Source organism: Lepidochelys kempii, chromosome 15 (assembly GCF_965140265.1).
Source record: "Lepidochelys kempii isolate rLepKem1 chromosome 15, rLepKem1.hap2, whole genome shotgun sequence".
Lineage (NCBI taxonomy): Eukaryota > Metazoa > Chordata > Testudines > Cheloniidae > Lepidochelys > Lepidochelys kempii.
In genome coordinates this window covers 23,187,679-23,207,532 of record NC_133270.1, presented here as the reverse complement: position 1 = coordinate 23,207,532, position 19,854 = coordinate 23,187,679, and the positions used below count along the sequence as shown (strand labels likewise).

At 42.6% G+C, this 19,854-nt stretch overlaps 1 long non-coding RNA gene across 2 annotated transcripts in view; it reads right to left on the bottom strand.

The window, feature by feature from the left end:
- Positions 1-19,854, bottom strand: part of LOC140898585 (uncharacterized) — a 276,884-nt gene that overhangs the window by 140,940 nt on the left and 116,090 nt on the right. For both annotated transcript variants that reach the window (XR_012155031.1, XR_012155032.1), the window contains exon 3: positions 6,189-6,299. This is a non-coding gene — a long non-coding RNA (uncharacterized lncRNA). The remainder of the gene's footprint in view (positions 1-6,188; positions 6,300-19,854) is intronic.

Sequence of the window (19,854 nt, the reverse complement as noted above, 5' to 3'; positions counted from 1 at the left end):
TAAAATTAAATGGCCATTGCCTAAAACAACTATAATAAAGAGCAGAAAAAAGTGACAGAATTAAATATACCAGACTCTACATCATGGATCACCAGCGAATGGCAGGAGTGATTGTACCTAAAGTCCAAATCCTACAATTTGTCATGCCCAGGCAGAGCCCCAGTGAAGTTAATATGACCCTGCCCATACCAAATGAATTGCACCATCAGGACCTAAATGCTGGTTTTGAGGAAAAATAAAGGACTACAATTTTTACCAAAACGTCATTTGATTTTTCAACCAGTTCTCGCCCTAATGGTGATAAGGTATGGAGTTCTCTTAGCTCTCACTGAAACAGCTAGCACTTTGTAGGACAAGGCCGTAAACTCAGTAGAATCCCCTCTAGCTTGGATATTTGCATTCCACTCCAGTGGAGCTCATATTTGAGGCTCATTCTACATCTTTCGATTAGTTTTCGATTAGTTTCGATTAGTCTCAAAAGCAAAAAATCACAAATTATTAGTAATACTATGCAAATTGCTACCAAATCAATGCAGCAGAACGAAGAAGGAATCTCAAAGGAGCATGCATGTCTCTCCATTCTAGCTGGGATTTAGCAGAAGAATCAGTGCCAAATAATGAATAGCCTGTTATTTCTCTGTGATCTAACATGAAAAATGAAATGTTTACTTTTTCAATTACCATTGCTGAGAAGGTAAAAGACCAGGAGAAAAAATGCCTAGCATCAGTCCAGATTTATAGGAGCCAAGCAGTACTACTTTATATGAAAGAACAGCATACATATGCATATTTGCATTTCCACAGCAGTTAGGAGCTCCTCAGACATAGACAAGGACAGTATTCTGCTAGGTGTTATACCAACACAGAACAAAGAGATGATCTCTGCCTCAAACAGCTTACCATCTAAGGGAGTACAAGGAAACAGTGAGACAGCAGTGGTCAGCTTACTAAGCAGTGGCCTTAGCACACTAATGACCTTGCCATTGTCAAGTGGTTTTTAGGAATCTCAGCAAAGAACTGCTTTAAAGAAGGCGCTGAAAGATAACAACTTTGCTTTATGGGGGAGCTGCTCCCAAGAATGAGGGGCAGCGTGGGAGAAAGCACACAAGTGCTTGCTTGAAAATGTAACAAGTGGGCAATGGAAGCTGGCCACATTGGTTGGAGGCAGGAGCTGGCATCACAGAGATGATACGTAGGTAGGGTGAGAGTAGGTCAGGAAAGGCCTTGAAGAGAAAGATGAGCAGCTTACGTTTGATGCAAGGGAGGCAGCAGAGGGATAACTTGATCAAAGAGGGGTAACTTGATCAAAACGACTAGTAAGGCAGATGAACTTTAAAGCGATATATTGAATTGATATGAGCAGGGCAAGACTGCATTGGTCAAGGCCAGAGAAAAGGATGTTGCAGGAATTGAGGTAAGACGATCTGAGCCTGGGTGAGAGCGATACTGTCTGGCCAGAGAGGAAAGGCTCTATCCTAGAGATGTTATACAGAAAGAAACTGCAAGATTTAGACAAAGGCTAGATGTGAGGACCTGACACCTTTATTTTTCCATCTCAAGCAACATTTCAAACTATATATTTTAAAGGATGCAGGCTTAAATTTTCAAAAGTGGGTGGTCATTTTGGGTGTCTCAGGTTTGGTCTGTTCAACTAGACATGCCTTAAAGGGGCCTGATTTTCAGAACGTGACGAGGCATTTGACCTCTGAAAATCTGGCCTCTTAACAGTGCTTAAAGTTGGGCACCGAAAATCACCAGTCGCTTTTGAAAGCGTTGGCCAAAACCTCATTTAATTACAATCTATTAATGTTACGCACCCAGAGGGAAGAGAGCAGACAGATTAATAGTTGCACTAGCTGCTGTCCCACTGTTAAAAATACATGGCCAAGTTCTGACTAGAATAACAGTTACAGATGCTAAACCCGTCTCTGAATTTGGTCCATATTATTTGATATAAGCATCTTAGAAATTGTTAAGTGTATACAAACACCCTCCTCTCTCCACACAGTGTGTCAATAGCAAAGGAACCCAAAACATCCAGCTCTAAAGGCATGAGCCTCTATCACTGGGGCTAAAGGAGTAACTCCATTCGCTGTCAGCTATAGTAGAATCTTATCTTTTTATGCAGACCAAACAACAGAGAGGGAGAATCCCTCTCTGTTGGGAGACATGCCTTTGGTCAGGGACAGAATGTGAATGCACACTCGGAGAGGACTTTGACAAAGCAAGTGAAAAGCATGGGACCATGTGAAGCAATGCCATTTACACATACCCAGGCAACCATACACAAACCATGGAGTTTGACCCCAGAGGTGGCTGCATTGCAATGGTGTGAAGTGGTGTATTTGTTTATTTTACACACACACACCGCTCCTCCTTATCTAGCTCAGTGATGTAGTTTAGGCTTAGTTAGCTAGTACTGGAAAGTGCTCAAGAACTTTGGACTGAAGGCACTATACAAGAACATATTATTACTTCTTAATTCATATTGTCTTTGAATTATAGCAAGCATGCTGCATTAGAACAAAGAGTGTAGTGAGACTTCAGCAATGCCAACAGCCTGAGTTAAAAAAAGAACGAGAGCTTTATTATGAATTCTTTTGCTCTTTTTAAGCGTGTCTCACAACCTTGACTTTACCTCAGCTCACAGGGTCCAATTCTGAGCGCATGGACGCCATTTTAAAACTCCATGGAATTACAGCAGTGTAAAACCAGTCTAAGTCTCAGAGCCCTTGTTTTGTTCATAGAGTAAAGCTGTGTCAACTCTTGCTGACTAACAGCAGTCACATTCTTTCAAGGTTGGCGCCTCCTAAAAAGTAAACTATGAAAATATGACAAATGACCATCGTGCCCCAGGGAATTTCAGTTACCACCACTTCAGCAAAGGAGGTGCATAGCAAGCCAACAATATTTAGCATTAAGGGTGGGGGAACAATCATATTCTGAGTCCATGTTTCCTATCTATTGATTTATATGGACAAAAAGCTTAAACCTACATCCTGCATCACTTAATGGCACAACAATGAAGACACAAGACAGAGGATCCCCCTAGAAAACCTTCCCATTGAGAGAGAGATAAGTATAAACCACCATTAGGAGTCCCAATGGTCACGGCAGATACTTACCACTTTAAAAAAAAAAAAAAAAGATACTTCTCTTCCACCCCAGTTTTTATGAGACGAAAGGTTGACTCTGGCTGTCTCAAAAGAGAAACAACTGCAGGATAAAGATGACATGATCTTAATGCAGATTGGTGATATAAGTTTACCCTTATTTTCACAAGTGAAAATGATTAATGGAGTACAAGCACAAAAGGCATGACTGAATTTTAACAGACTATACAGTGTGTTGAAAGGTATGATTTGTGATAGGTATTTTCTCTCTGTCTCTTTCCCATCTACACATGATAGTATGCACATGGGCTACAAAATGAGCCAAAGTTCTGGCTTTAAAACAAAAAAAATAAACCAACAAAAACTCTATGATACTCCTGCACCAGCCTGTCTGTATGTGCTTCTCATTCTCTTTATTAGACAATGTCTTGGTATCTCCAATGGTGATTAGCTGCAGCTTTCAGCACCAGTTTAAACGCTCACTCATTCTTTCTACATGTGATCCATGTTCACACAGGGTTAGCAGACTAAAATTGCAATGTGTCTCTTGTAAAAACATAAGAACATAAGAATGGCCATACTGGGTCAGACCAAAGGTCCATCCAGCCCAGTATCCTGTCTACTGACAGTGGCCAATACCAGGTGTCCCAGAGGGAGTGAACCTAACAGGAAATGATCTAGTGATCTCTCTCCTGTCATCCATCTCCACCCTCTGACAAACAGAGGCTAGGGACACCATTCCTTACCCATCCTGGCTAATAGCCATTAATGGACTTAACCTCCATGAATTTATCCAGTTCTCTTTTAAACCCTGTTATAGTGCTAGCCTTCATAACCTCCTCAGGCAAGGAGTTCCACAGGTTGACTGTGCACTGAGTGAAGAAGAACTTCCTTTTATTTGCTTTAAACCTGCTACCCATTAATTTCATTTGGTGGCCCCTAGTTCTTATATTATGGGAACAAGTAAATAACCTTTCCTTATTCACTTTCTCCACACCACTCATGATTTTATATACTTCTACCATATCCCCCCTTAGTCTCCTCTTTTCCAAGCTGAAAAGTCCTAGCCTCTTTAATCTCTCCTCATATGGGACCCGTTCCAAACCCCTAATCATTTTAGTTGCCCTTTTCTGAACATTTTCTAATGCCAGTATATCTTTTTTGAGATGAGGGGACCACATCTGTACGCAGTATTCAAGATGTAGGCGTACCATGGATTTATACAAGGGCAATGAGATATTCTCCGTCTTATTCTCTATCCCTTTTTTAATGATTCCTAACATCCCGTTTGCTTCTTTTTTTTTTTTTTTGACTGTCGCTGCACACTGCGTGGACATCTTCAGAGAACTACCCACGATGACTCCACGATCTTTCTCCTGTCTTATAATTAGATTGCAAACTCTTACGGGCAGGGACTTTTTTGCGGGCTGTTTGTACAGTCCCTAGCATAATAGGGTTCTGGTCCACGAGGGGGGGCCCATAGGCACGACTGCAACACAAATAAATAATATAATAGCCGCACTGTTCCCGGAGCAGATCCGAGAATGAACAGAGGCTCGGTCACAATTTCTCCCTTGCGCTCTCCTTACCTTTCTGTGGAGCAGTTTACTTCCCCCACATGCTCAGTCAGATAATCTGGCTGGTCAGTGAGTGGGAGGCGTGGACCCAGGACTCCTTCCACACTCCTTTGTGACCCCTCCTTGCCCTCAGCTGGGGATACGGATGAGTAGTCCCTGCTCTCCACGCCATATCTCGAGCCATAATCTGAACCTTACTTCCCTGAGTGGCTGAATAAGGGGCTCCACAGCGTTTCTGCGTATAACAGAAAGCTGGGGCATCTCTCTGCTAGCCATTTCTACAGAGCTCTTATTGCCTCTGCTGGACAGTGGCAGGGGTATGTGCATTGCCCTGGTTGTATCCCCACACCCCTATTAGTGTATACATGTGACATGGCTGTGGGTGATGGATATCTGTGGACGCTTAGCCTCTGGCTACTCTAGCATTTTCCGTCCAAAGTCCATTTCCTGCAGAACAGCAACCTCACACTACCACCAGACTTTGTCGCAAAGTTTGCATTTGGATCCCAACTTTCCAGGGTGTGACGATCCAGGGGTTCGGTTAGGGTCCACTTCCACAGAAAACGAATGGTGTTATTGAATAGATCAAAAGTTGTCGGACAGCCTGTCGCTTCCTCCCCTCAGCAAACTCAATACACCAAGGAACGTTACCGTCAAACTGACAAGGATTAAAGAGCTTGTAGTGTGGGTTAGCAACAGCTGTGCTGGTGGCAGTGTAGAAGATCCCCCAACATCTCGTAAAACCCAAATCAGGCCAGGAGAGACCACTTTCCAAATAAGTGGCTTGGTTAATGGTTTATGAAAGGCGGAGAGTGACTGGAATTACTTCAGTGCTGCTTATTATTATTTATTTAAGATAAATTGCCAGGAAACTAGGATATCTACTTTGAAGAGATTTTGGCCCTGATTCAGCATTCAGATCCATAGATGCACAAAGTCCCATTCATGTTCAACTGCAGGATTTGGGCCAATAATTATAAGAAAATACACACCTGCATATTTATACTTCTCTGTTTTGAGTTAAAGGCAAAAGACCAACTCTTTTAAAAAACTGCCTTTTAATAGGATGGGGCTCTTAATGCATCAGGTGGAAACAGAAGTTCCATTGCGACCCCTTTTTTTCCCCAGAAAGAGTTGGGACAAGCAGTATCCTCTCATGTAAATACAATTATCATGTTTAATCCAGTGAAGAGTGGCTGTAGGATTGGCCTTTTCATCAGCAGATTGCAAACTGATGAAAAATGAACCTTTTGATTTTAAATTGCAGATAAAAGTCAAACATACAAAGCATCTGAGAACATGCAAAACAACCAATCATCCCCCATGCTTCCAAATCTGGCTAATTGCTTTCAGCCCCATTTTACCACTATGGAACAAGTCAGAACTCAAACAATATCTAATGGCAGTGTATCTAAACTACAACAATGGACTGCAGAATCCCTTAGAATACTGAGTTTTACTTAATCATATGATGGGACTCAGTAATTCCCAGCATTACCTAAGGAAGATGACACAACAGCTCAAGAGTAATCAGCAGTTTTGGTCCCAGCAAGAATATTTTTCTCCTTCTGATGACCATGGATCCAGAGATGGCCATCTTGTCTTCTTCCTAAAAGATTAGATGTAGATCCATAAGCAATTTACCTAGGTAAAAGTAAAATTCTGTTTCAATCGCTTTTGCTTTCCCTTTATCAGTATTGTTTATATATTTGTATTACCATAGTGTCTAGGAGCTCAAGTCATAGACTAGGATCCTATTGTGATCACGACTTTAAAATCTCATGTGTCCCAGTAACAGCATTTCAGTATCTCAAGTGCTTGAATACTCACTGTATTTGTTTTACTCCATTTCCCCCCTCTCTCCAAAGAAACCTCATAAAACCGTTGTTACTTAGGATTCTATGTGGCAGACCAGTGCCAAATCCATAGCCGAGTGAGAATAAAATCCACAGCCTCCTCCAGAATCACAGTTTCCTGTCACATAAGCAAACACTGAATCCCCATTTGTTGTTAGCAGTATAGGGCCCTGCCACACATCTGGGCAATTCTGATTCCATTCATAGAGGGACTGATACACATGCACCCTACCCAGTTCAAGACAACATTTTTGTAGCCAGTAGTAACTTTTGGCACAGAGAGGCACATGGTTTACAAGGAAACAGAGAGAGACAAGGGTGTTTAGCCAGAGTTTTCATTGTACATAGCAGCTTGATGGCCATTTTATTTCTACATATGCCTGATTGCTACAACTAAGTGTTTATCTTTCAGGAGTGCTGATTGTTCAGGTGGCTGCAGCTGTGTTTAAAGTGGTTTCACTTCAAACAAGAACAGTTTGTTCTCACTTTATTTTTTTTAATGTAAAAGTGGGTTCTGTGCTGAAAATGTACCAAAAGATGACCATTATTTATAGCAACGGCTGTAAGATAACAGTGTTATTACATGCCGCTAACGTCTCTTCTAAACCAGCAGTTATTTTAATGCCATATTTTATCACAGACTATCAGGGTTGGAAGAGACCTCAGGAGGTCATCTAGTCCAACCCCCTGCTCAAAGCAGGACCAATCCCCAACTAAATCATCCCAGCTAGGGCTTTGTCAAGCCTGACCTTAAAAACCTCTAAGGAAGTAGATTCCACCACCTCCCGAGGTAACCCATTCCAGTGCTTCACCACCCTCCTCGTGAAAAAGTTTTTTCCTAATATCCAGCCTAAACCTCCCCCAGTGCAACTTGAGACCATTACTCCTTGTTCTGTTATGACTCTGGAAGTTGTAGAAGATACTGCACCGGTGGCCTTTTAAATAAAAAATGATTGAATTATTCAAACTCAATAGGTTCAATTCCTGGCCAATGCAATACTTAGTGTCCGCATGTCAGATGAAAGAAAAGGAGGACTTGTGGCACCTTAGAGACTAACCAATTTATTTGAGCATGAGCTTTCGTGAGCTACAGCTCACTCACGAAAGCTCATGCTCAAATAAATTGGTTAGTGCCACAAGTACTCCTTTTCTTTTTGCGAATACAGACTAACACGGCTGTTACTCTGAAACGACGCATGTCAGATGTTAGTCATGTCTCTTGATATACAACTGGAAGGCAATAAGACACTACAGTGATCAGGGCTGTATAAACCCTATAATAAAACAGCGTAAGTCCTGTGTGTGTTCAGTTGTACTTGAAGCTCAGTGCATTATCAAGTGCTGTTCTTCACCTGTTTGTAACACACACATGCGATCAAGGGGACACTGAAATTAAGTGAAATTAAATTTACTCTTCAAAACACCCTCCCAAGGCTTTTGATTAAAATAAAAATTTAATTGAAATCCATGAAATTAACGGACCCTTCTTGAATTTTTTTTAAAAATGCCAAAATAGTGAACGTGGGGGTTAGTTTCAAGTTTTGGCGTCATTGGCAAGGAACAAGTGTGGGCTTTTGCAGAACAGCTCCTTAAAAAGGTGCACATAAAACCATCACACTGATAGGAGTCAGGTGCGAGCTTGGTGGAATGAGCCATTTAATCTCTCTCTTTCCAATAGCTGCTTAAATTTAACCTATTATACAATCCCACTTCTCCATCCCCATACTCTCCATCCCGTGAACTGAGGTCGTGTGTCTTGTCTAGTGTTAAGTCTATCCTGAAATGCAACCTACACAGATGCACGGCTGCATCAACGCATAACCCCATTAAGTTCAAAGGGAATCCAGGTGGGCATGGCCTGGGATGGTGTGGATCACAATGTGTGAGCGGGGCCTTTCGGATTACAAGCACTTTATCATAGGGAACACACTACACTCCATGTGTTTGTAAAACCCAGTATAAATTTAGGGCACTCTATAAATGCCTTACATTAAAATGAAAGAATTAGCCGTGCAGAAGCAGAATGTCCATTATTATTTTACCAAGAAACAGCAGAACTGCTATAGCAGTTGTCCAGTAGCTAGACAGATTGTTAGGAATCATTGGAGCTATTCCTATGCCAATAACTCAATGAATGACCCTGGGCAAGTCACTTGAGTCCAGCTTTTTTTTAAACCAGTATTTAAGTTTTACTACACTCATCATGGCCCTATCCCATGCAATTCTGCCTCATTTAGTGAGGGGACAGCAGGATTTTGCCCTGATAAAAAAAATCCTAATGCAAGGTGACTTAAAAAGCAAAGACTTCTACCTTTGCCTAAAATATCTTAAAAGATTCCACTGCTAATAAGAAGTTAGTGGAATGAAATCTGGAAGGATCTGTGAAAGGTTCAGTTCATTTACTAATAAAAATTCCCTCTGACGGATGGGAAATATTCATTTTAATTCCATCTCTACACTAACATGCTTAAAGCAGACACGTACTAATTAGAGATTCTTTTCCCTTAGCTTTGTTGTATAGTTTTTCTATATTAATGGACTGAGAAGCCAGTAGAACCATTCATCATCAGTGCTCCTGATAAATATTTAAATCGAATATTCAGAGGGTTCAATAGCTCCTCTACTCTAAATACAAGGATCATTCAAATGCTGAAGCTGGTGGTATAATTGGGTCCTCCAGCCTGCTGGACAATATTTCAGCTGAGCATGAAGTGACAGAAAACCTCACTTAATAAATAGCATAAAGGCTCTTGTGAGAAGCTGTGAAAGTTTTATACAACTCTTATTGGCAAGCTTGCTGCAGTAGGTAATAATAATACCTTGCACTTAAAGTGCTTTACAGACATAATTTAACTTGGCGATACCTTGTGAGCTAGTTAAGTATTATTGGACCCATTTAAAAGATTACAGGTTTCAGAGTAACAGCCGTGTTAGTCTGTATTTGCAAAAAGAAAAGGAGTACTTGTGGCACCTTAGAGACTAACCAATTTATTTGAGCATGAGCTTTCGTGAGCTACAGCTCACTTCATCGGATGCATTTAAAAGATGGTTGCTCAGATGCACACAGAGCTTGAGTCAAATTTTCAAAGTGCCGGAGTGATTAGGCTTCTAAGTCCCATTTTCAAAAGTGACAGGCTCCTAAGTGACTTACAGTAACATTTTCAGAAGTGACCAAGGCCCAGATTTGAAAAGGTATTTAGGCATTGCTGCACTTCCTCTTTGTGTTTTCACTCTCTCTCTCTCTCTGCATTTGAGATGCTCAGTGACACTCTTTGTTGCAGGCACATCATTCCACTTAACTGAGCTCCTCATTAATTCACTGGTAGGGGTCAAGCCAGGAATCTGTGACTATATTTCTGTCCCCCGCACCTTCTATCCTCTTATTTATTATTTGGTTCCCATAACATTCAGCAGAAGTGCTATCACTCAGTTGTCCTTATCATGTGGAAAATGAAAAGTGCATCTGAGATGAAACAAACACCTTCAAGCCATTTAGAATTTGAGAAATATTTATGTTGGAGAAGGAGATCACCTGCATTTGTTTCCAAAGATGAGCTAATGGGAGGGCAGGCCAAATATTTCAGGCTTAGCATGAAGTGCCGATTATTTTATGCTTCCATTCTACTAGTGTGAAAAATAATTGACTGGGGCCCTAGATCCATAACACAACAACAAGCATTTATGATGCAGAAAACAAGATTATATAGGTAGAATTAAGATGGGGTTTAGCTTCAGTTCTTTGGTGAGTTTCCCAGGAGTTTCGGATCCATGAACTTTCTTAACACCCGCCAGTGTGTTGAGGAGCTTGAAGAGTTTAAATGATCCCAAATTGATGGACACGAGATGTTCACGGAATAAAATAATGTATCTGTTTTATGACATTGTGGGGCGCAATCCAGACCAGTGAGGGGCTGTGTCACCCTTGCCCTGCAATCTTGGGTGCCTCACAATGCTTTGCTGCTGTAGCTGCCAAACTGGGCTCCTCACAAGCAGCCAAACAGCATGCAGGTCACACCCTGAGTGTCTGTGCATAGCCACAGCCCTGGTCCCGCAACTCTGACCCAGCAACCTGTCACCAACACACCAGCCCCACACTGGCTTCCAGCAGCCTTGATATCTACTTGCAGGGTAACCCCCAACACACACTTAGTTCCAATTCCTCCCCCATCCAGTTCACAACACTGGATAGATTTTGATTAAAGAATCAGACATGTTTATTTAGCTACAAAGAGAGAGATTTTAAGTGACTACAAGTAGAAGGCATTAAAGTCAGAAATAGTCACAAGAAAAATAAAGATAAAATGCTTCCTAAGACTGCTAAAGTAATCAAGTCTAGTTTAAGGTGAAATTCTTACCACTGGGTCCCAATAACACTGCCAACCAACTCTCAGGCCAGGATCTGCTCCCAAAGTACAACAGTTGTTTCATTTGTTTCCTTAGGTGAAAGACAGAGAGCTAGGGAGTGATAACTTGGGGTGTTTTGCCCCTCATTTTTATAGTTTAGTCACCCTTGAAATGCATTTTCCTGAGGGTTACCCCCAGACAGGGGTAAGTGCAAAGGGGGCGGAGGGAAGCAGCAGCATGGCTCCCCAATCTGTGGGGGCACAGAACTTCTCCTTGGCCGGGGCCGGAAGAGCAAGCTCTTCCAGCCCCATGCTGGGGTGGAGATGACAGCTCCTCCAGCCCTGAGGCTGAAGCTGAAGGGGGAGATCCAGCTTCTCTGGCTGCCAAGGGAGACTGAGCTCCACTGGCCCAAGGGGTGGCGCGGGGGGATATGAAGAACCAGCCACGGAGCCACGGAGGGGAGAGCCAGCTTCTCTGGCCGTGGGGGGCACCAAAAGTGCCCCCCCAAAAATGGCCACATTTTTATTCCTGTGCATACCCCTTCCCCCAGATAAAATTCATTTCCACTGTGAGGACAGAGACAAGGAGTCTGGTGGTGGTAGAGGTCCCATGCTGTTGGCTGCTAAGAGGCAGATCTGTTTATTCTTGTCCCCTTCCTTGCCAAAGAATGGCCAATTGAAAGGATAGGTGATTGCCCATCAGCTTTGATGACACCTGGCTAGAGGCACCAGCTTGTCCTTAGTTTCTGAGAAACAGTGTTACCCACTTCCCAGTCTTGTCTGGAAAACATAATTCAGTCATGATTTCAGTTTATGTTCATAGCTTTACATACAATGTTGGTACATACATTTCACCAGGATATTATTGACTACCAAGTTATTAGATTTCAAGTGATACCTCACCAGGTGTATTTTGTAGAAAGATTATTACAATGGTGTGTAGGGGGTGTGAATACAGAGGTGCATTCGGTCACACGTAGACTACAACCTTTTGGAGGGCAGAGACCATCTTTTTGTTCAGTTTGTACAGAGCCTAGCACAATGAGGTCTGTGACTGGGGCTCCGAGGTGCTACCACAATACAAATAACTCACATTAACAAATCAATAATCACACACATGCTCCAGCTAATTTCAGGTCTGATCCAAAGTCTACTAAGTCAATGGGAAAACTCCCACCTATTTCAGTGGGTTTGGAATCAGGCCCCTAATGGATGAGTTTTTCCCCCAAAGGAACCTAACAGAGTTTGGTGCCTAAATCCTACTGAAATTCCTTTTACCTCTATTGAAAATCCCAGCATATGTGTGCCCTCCAGTTCAACTTCACTTCAATGAGTCCTTCACTGTATTTCCACAATATTTCCCTTCTCCATCATATCTCTGGACATTTTTTAATGTATTTTTTTACTGTAACGAATTAGATTTCTTTTATTTCCCCATACGCTTACTGGCTCTAGATGGGGCTGAATTGGAAAGAAAAAAAAATTCAGTACATTAAAAGAGGAATGGGAAGTATTCTAATGATTACTTCTCTGTCCAGGGTTTTATGGTGCTTTCATGGCCCTTAATGGGCCATTTTATCATGAAATGTAAGGAACTCGTATTAAATTGTTGACCTAATTTTTGATACTTTGCTACAAAAGCTCCCTGCCCCTTAAGATAACAAGCTGTCCACTGACATGGGTTGGAAGAATAATATGCTGAACATCAGCCAGCCTAAGCTCTTTGTCTGGCTGACAGACTATCAGCTATAGGGGAGACTGAGTGTGCCAGCAAAAATAGAGTGAAGGCTAGCATAATTAAATCTGTAGCACCTAGTTTTGAACGCACTGAAAAAAAGGTGACAATTGAGGGGAAAAGCTGAGCGAGAAAGAGTCAGTTATATGAGAGACAGGCCAGTGAAGTGTAAAGTTTGGACCTGGATCTGGCTGAATCCTCAGAGGTCAGGGAGTTCCAGTCCAGGGTTTTGGTTGACTCATTATTGAGACAGGAGCTAACAGCAAAATCTGGATCATGCCGAAGTGGCCGAGGGTTCAGGGAACTGGGGGAGGGGGCAGCATGACCCTACTGGTGGGCATCAGCTGGTAAGAAAATAAAAAACAGGGAGAACGGAGAAAAAGTAAAGAATAGGAACCACCTCCTTCTAGCCACTTTAAAAACATGTTTATTATTGAAAAACCGATTCACTTCCTCCCCAACAGGAAGTGCAGGACTTGGCCGTCTTATCTAAGGATTTTAGGGGTTGTTTGTTAATTTGCTACAACCATATTGCTATGCTAATACTTATTCCAGTGCTAAGTGGACATAGTTCAGAATCATTTCCAATAGCTTGAGAGTTAAGTGATAGAGCATGGTTTCAGAGTAGCAGCCGTGTTAGTCTGTATCCGCAAAAAGAAAAGGAGTACTTGTGGCACCTTAGAGACTAACAAATTTATTTGAGCATGAGCTTTCGTGAGCTACAGCTCACTTCATCGGATGCAAAGCTTATGCTCAAATAAATTTGTTAGTCTCTAAGGTGCCACAAGTACTCCTGTTCTTTTTGCGTGATAGAGCATGTTGTTGCACTGGCCTTTAACTTCTACAGACATATCTCAGGCTTAAATGTGTAATGAGTTTGTTGGACTCAGAAACAGGCTCCATTCCAGTGAACACCTTCAAAACGACAATAGTCCTTACCACAGCTGTCAGGTTTTGTTTTGTGTTCTTTGCAGGTCAGAGAGATAAAGTGTGCTGGCAAAGAGGTGTATTGAAGCTTACATTATTCCTAGCTTTCCTTCATTTTCAAAGCACTACAATGCAACACATTTAACCAAAACCCCAAACTATGTATTTGAAGCCATTCTGGGAACTCTGCAGAATGCATCCATGGTTCCTTATAAACCAGTCACTTAAGGCCAAATTTTCAAGTGCTCACTTATAGGCGTACTGTCCCAGGGGATCAGAGAGTGATACAGAGTCCAAACAACAGAGTGTCCCTGGGATCCGCCAGGAGACACATTGGACTCTGCATTCCAGGGGTCAATGAGCAAGCAACAGGCTGCTCGGCATCCAAAGTTAGCACTGGATTTCCTGGGGGAAAAAAAACTCAGATCCCATTATATCACCTAAATAAGGAGGAGATGGCCTAAAGAACTCAGTACTCAACATGCTGAGCTTCTGGGAAGTTTGGTCACATAGGCCCTGATTCTAAATAACCTTGGCATGTGCTTAACTTTACGGACTGGGTGTAATGCCACTGCATGCAACGGGCACAGCTAAGTATGTGCACGTACCTTTCTGGTATCAGGGCCTTATTTTGGTGCCTAAATGAGCTCTTGAAAATACGGCCCCCGTGTATTCTAACTGAACCACTGATTTCCTAGAATTAATTATTTGATTAATTCTTGGTAGGCTGTAAGTGCCCCTTGAAGACTTGCAAGTAGTAAGTAAACACTGAATAATAGATTATTTGAATTACGTTTCACAGTGTTCTCAATTTGGAATCTTTTAAGCCAAAGTGCTAAATGTAAACAAGCTGCTGAACAAGAAATTGCTGAGGCAATGTATCTGTTAAGCCTCTCACAGACATTCTGATCAACTATGGAGAGGCTTTCGAGTTCAGTCTATCTCTCAGGAAAGCAGGAAAAGGAAAAGGAAAAGGAGAGAGCACAGACATTCTTACTGGGCAGAGTAAGCAAAAACGGGAAGCACTTACATTCAGGGTTTTTTATACATTATTTAGTTGTATTTATTTAATGATTGCTCAATTCAGCGACTGTAACATTCTTTAATAACTTATGCTGCATATTTTATGCCAGCCAGGAGGTTCAGTGTCTTCAGAGGGGGAGGAAAATGTGTCTTGACATGTGGCCTTTGAAAGCAATGGGGAAAAAAGGGGAAAGCAGAGGATCCTAGGGGAGAAGAAACATGTAACTAAATATATTAGTGATTTATCATGATGATAAATACTTTATACCTGCTTTTACCTCTGTGTACTATAGCTCACTAGCTACCATATGTGACCTTCCACTAAAGAGATGCTACAACACATTACATCTGGTCAATAAGTTGTGAATAAGCTAGACAAATTTACTCTGTATTAATTATCTGTATTAGGTTAGTGTCTACAGACGCAACTGAGATTGGGACCCCACTGTGCTCGGCACAATACAAACACATGGCAAGAGACAACAAACCTGTCCAAATAAGAACTGCACAAAACAGACAAGACAGAAGAAGGGTGAAAGATTGGCGGGGAACGGTGAAGTGATTTGTCAAATTTAACAGCACTTGAGTGGCAGAGTCAGGAATGGCAAGCAGGTCTCCTAAGTCCCAGCCCAGTGCTCTAGCCAATGGACCACCCTGCCTCTCCTTACAAAGGCTGTGTGTTTTCCTAATAATAAAAGCCATTGGTTCCTCTGGAGCTTTGCTTTCCATTCTGACCTTATTAAGCAAATAGCAGTGAGTTCATAAGCTTTTCCAAGGCAGCGTGTGGGGACTCATGAGCCGGAGTTTAGAATCTTGGGTAAACAGCTCTCTGCAGCTCTGACCTGAACTTAACTTATTAACTCCAATGCCTCATGTAGCTGGGCTTAACACAAAGCCTCCAACAGTCCTAACAACTCAGTAGATTACCCACATCTACTTGGAATGATCACTGAACTTCGCAGCGATGTGGTGGGAAGCTTTGTTCCCTATCCAGAGGGGGAGAAGGAAAGAATCTCTAGTGCTTTACTGATTATAGTCATATACTATTTTATTTAATAGCTAAATATTTTTACAGCATGATTTAATACAAGGAGACAAGAAACATGTATATATTTAGAAAAGAGATTAGTAGCTGACAAGCTCCATCATATCATGGCTTAATTTCTGTAACTGCGATGCCGTTCCCATTTTAATGTCCCGAAAGGTGATTATTGCACACTAACAGACGATGGATAGGGTTCCCACGTTAAAGCACTTGGAATGTCTGTCATCCAGCAGCAGTTCAAAACTGTTATCCAGCCTACAATGCAAGAATGTTAAAAATGACACCCCCCCCCCCCGTCACAGGCTAATTCTCCACCGCTGCGGCATTCAAAGGGCTGTCATGTTGGAGGAGGTTTGTTTTGAAGCTTATACAATGGCTGATAGCGTGCCTGAAGGAAGGCAAATAGCTCTGAACTCCCTCAGCTTCCTCTGAATTCCTTCCACTTCAAGAGTGAATTGAATCCCTTTTCTTTCTTCTACCCTCTCCCATTATGGTTTATGCTATGAGACTAGCCATAGCTTGATGGGACTATGCTATGAGCATACAGATTTACGGGGGGGGGGGGGGATTGCCAAGCCCCAAAATGCAAACATCCAACTATAATCAATGTCTCACATGGTTCAAATTCATCACTGTAATAAAAGAGAGTGAAGCAGTGTGGACTAATGGACAGTGAACTGGACTGGGACTCAGGAGACCTGGGTTTATTCCTGGCTTTGCCACTGGCTGCTGGGTGACCTGGGGCAAGCCGTAGCCGCTTCTCGTGCCTCAGTTTCCCTGTTTGTAAAATGGGGATAATGGTACTGCTCTCCTTTGTAAGGCACCCGGAGATTTCCTGAAATCTCAAACATAATGTCTTTTCTGCTCTTACACCTCACTCTAATTAGTGCTACTTGCCTGAGAGAGGCAGGGAAGGTGGGTTCTGAAGCTACCTAGCGCTCTCATTGTCTGCTTGAGGAGAGAGACTCAGCGTGCCACATTCAACAGCAATACAGCGGTTTAAGCTGCATGTAGGGCGCACATTACACTTTTAAGTTAAAACCATACAACTTTTGGTCATTCAGTTCCTAGAGAGGACCAGGGCGTGTTGTATGGGAGACAACATCAGAGACCTTTGTGATGGGAGGTTAGAGAGGTCATTCTCTGCACCCACAACACTCCCGCTTTATTAGCAGAGCTAGCACCGATTTGGCGGCTAGTTGGAACAGAACTGAGCGAGATTTCCATAGTGAACAATATTACCAACCCCAAACAGTCAGGACCCCAAAAATCATGGTATCAGGTAAAAAAAAAAAAATCTAGAGAGACAAAGAAAATTGTTGGGTTATTTTTTTGCTTGGTTTCTGAGCCTTTCGGCTATACTCTGTTCCCACTGTCAAGCTTTTCCCCACAGCCAGAAGGACTACACACTTTTGTTTTTTTTAAATGAAAGCTGAGATTCCTAGCTCCAGGTGCTGCAGCTTAAAGAAAAGCAGTAAATATTGCAAGAGTTGGCAATGCTGCTGAGGGAACTGATGGAAGGGGAAGCAAAAAAAGCCACTCACAGAAAGTTATGAGAGAAGACTGAACACCCTTAATTCAATTTATGTGCACTATACCCCAAGTTTCAGAGTAGCAGCCGTGTTAGTCTGTATTCGCAAAAAGAAAAGGGGGACTTGTGGCACCTTAGAGACTAACCAATTTATTTGAGCATAAGCTTTCGTGAGCTACAGCTCACTTCATCGGATGCATCCGATGAAGTGAACTATACCCCAACACTCCCACAGGTGAATTCTTCATTGCCATGAGCAGCGGTAGCTCCCACTGTAGTCAATACGAGTTCCTTTCACTTAAAAAATGGGGCTGAATTTAGTCCCAAGAGAAAACCACAGTGATGCAAGCTGCAGAGAACCACAGCTTTCAGCCGCTCAAGCTATGTAATTCAGAGGCAGCTGGAACTGAGAGACTAAATGAAGCAGATCTTTGTCAAATACCTTGTTGGAGGGAGTAAGGAGCACCATACAAGGTACGTCAGCTTGTCCCTTGCACCCTCACACGGCACATCTGTTTTCTGATCAATTTGTACCTGATGTATCATTTTCACCACCCCCATCCTCTTGACAATGAATGGATGGGTTGATCCCTCCAAATGATGAGTCCATTACTACGGGCTATTTCATATTTACTGTGATTGCATTTTCTGTCCACATGTCCTGTGCATCTTCTGTTCAAAAGCAAGAGCTAAGTCTAAAGCCATAGGCCCTGCATTAGCATCAGATTTTGTAGCAGTTTCCTAGGAATGGGCCAGAAGGAGACGACCGAGGAGCCTAGTTGCTCCCGAAGGACAACTTCCCGGCTGAGAATTGGAGGCGTGGAGCTGTACTGTGCTGTGCTCTGCTACATCACCTCCTCAGTCCTTTCCACCTTTGATATACCCCTTCCCATCTGCAGTGAGAACTGAGGCAGCAGCTACCTCTGCTAGCTATATACCAGCTGAGACCTTCCCCTGCCTGAGGAATTCTCAGCTAGCCACCTATGGCCAGATTCCAGATCCTCTGGCCACTCGCATGATGTACTGTAGGGAAGCCAATTTGAAGAGGAGAATCTGGCTCTCAGGCTGCAATGAAGCTGTGCGACAGTTTTGAAAAAACTTCTTCTCTGAGTGCTCTTGGGGAGCCCAGGAGCTTTCCGGTTTTATGATGAAGCCATGTGAACTTTGCATTATCTGCATTCTGCTTGAGTTTAGCTTGGAGTTCTGGCTTGACTCAAATGGCAGCATTTCACACAGCTGTAATGTTAAATACCAAAACTGATATATTTGTTAATATTCACACATTGCATTCAGAGACACACACAAAGACCAACCCCACTGCATTGCCAATTCCATACAGGAAAAACAGCTTTTCACAATGAAATGACCCTAATCCACCCTCCCGGCCAAATCCTGAATTCTCAGTTTGTGAAACTGTCATTTCACGCACCAAAGCCATAGGCCATGTTCAGGGTTGGGGTGACAAACCCAACCCCTACAGCCTGGAACCAAATCAAGTGTTTGCAGGAAACCCACTGAAGCAAAACTCCTGAGAGCTGACATAGCTCCAGGTTCGAGCAGTGAGCCAGCGGAAAGTGAGTTATAGGAGCTAAGTGCTTCCCGTGAATGACACCTTTGAATCTTCCCTCTCTAAGGTACTTGTACAGCCCCAATTACCATGGTATCCGAACACCACATAATCTTCAGTGTATTTATCCTCACAATACTCCTGTGAGGTTCTATTATCCCCACTGAGGCACGGAGACATTAAGCAGCTTGCCCAATGTCACACAGGAAGTCCATGGCAGAAGGAAGACTTGAGGGACAAGTCCCTAAAATCCTAAACTAGGGTCCTACCCCACTGGCCCAGCCTTCCTCTCCAAAGCAGTGGATCTCGTATAGCAGTCTATGGATCGCTGGTGCTGAACAAAGGGAGTGGGCCAGGAACTATTGCTTGGTCACAAGCTGCTGAGTCCTCCCCTTCTCCCACTAACCGGCATTACAAGACAGTTAATTAACTAAACATTTTTGTGGTATCAGGTTTCCAAGTATCAGTATTAAAATCTGAACCACGATATACAGTTTTGTTTTTTTTTTCATTCTGAAGTTCACCACATCAAGCCTCTCCTCCCAGTCTGAGGAATCTGTGACGTGACAAAAGGAAAGGTAAACCAGAGTACCCACCAAAACAAAAGACAACATATCATCCCTCCATTTGGAGTGACCCCTGACCCTTTGTATTTCTTTGCAGCTGATTAATATTTATGTCAACTGCCACTTCAATTAAAAACCTAGTGGAATTAATTGGATGAGAAAACAACTGCATCGCGGCAGATAGCAAATGAAAATCAAAAGTGCTTTGTCTTTTTTTGTTTGTGTGTTTGTTGTCACAGGCATAATTAAGGCAGCTACAGATTTAGTGCAGGGACGTACCCCTAAAGTGCTTCCAAACTAATAACCCTTTGAAAAGGTAGGAGAACTACACAAGGGAATCAGATTTGATTTAAGATGATTTAAGATGATTGCTGGCTCATGCACTCATTAAGACAGCCTGCTCTACAAGAAAAAGCCACAGTATCACCATCCCATCTGTGTTCACAGAATTACCTCTGGTTTGATTATTCTACCCCCAAGTCGTAGGGCTGCATAAGTGGACCTCGCGCCTTGACCTTGAAATATTAGATCATTAGGAGAACGGGGACAGAAAGCTACTCTAACCACACTG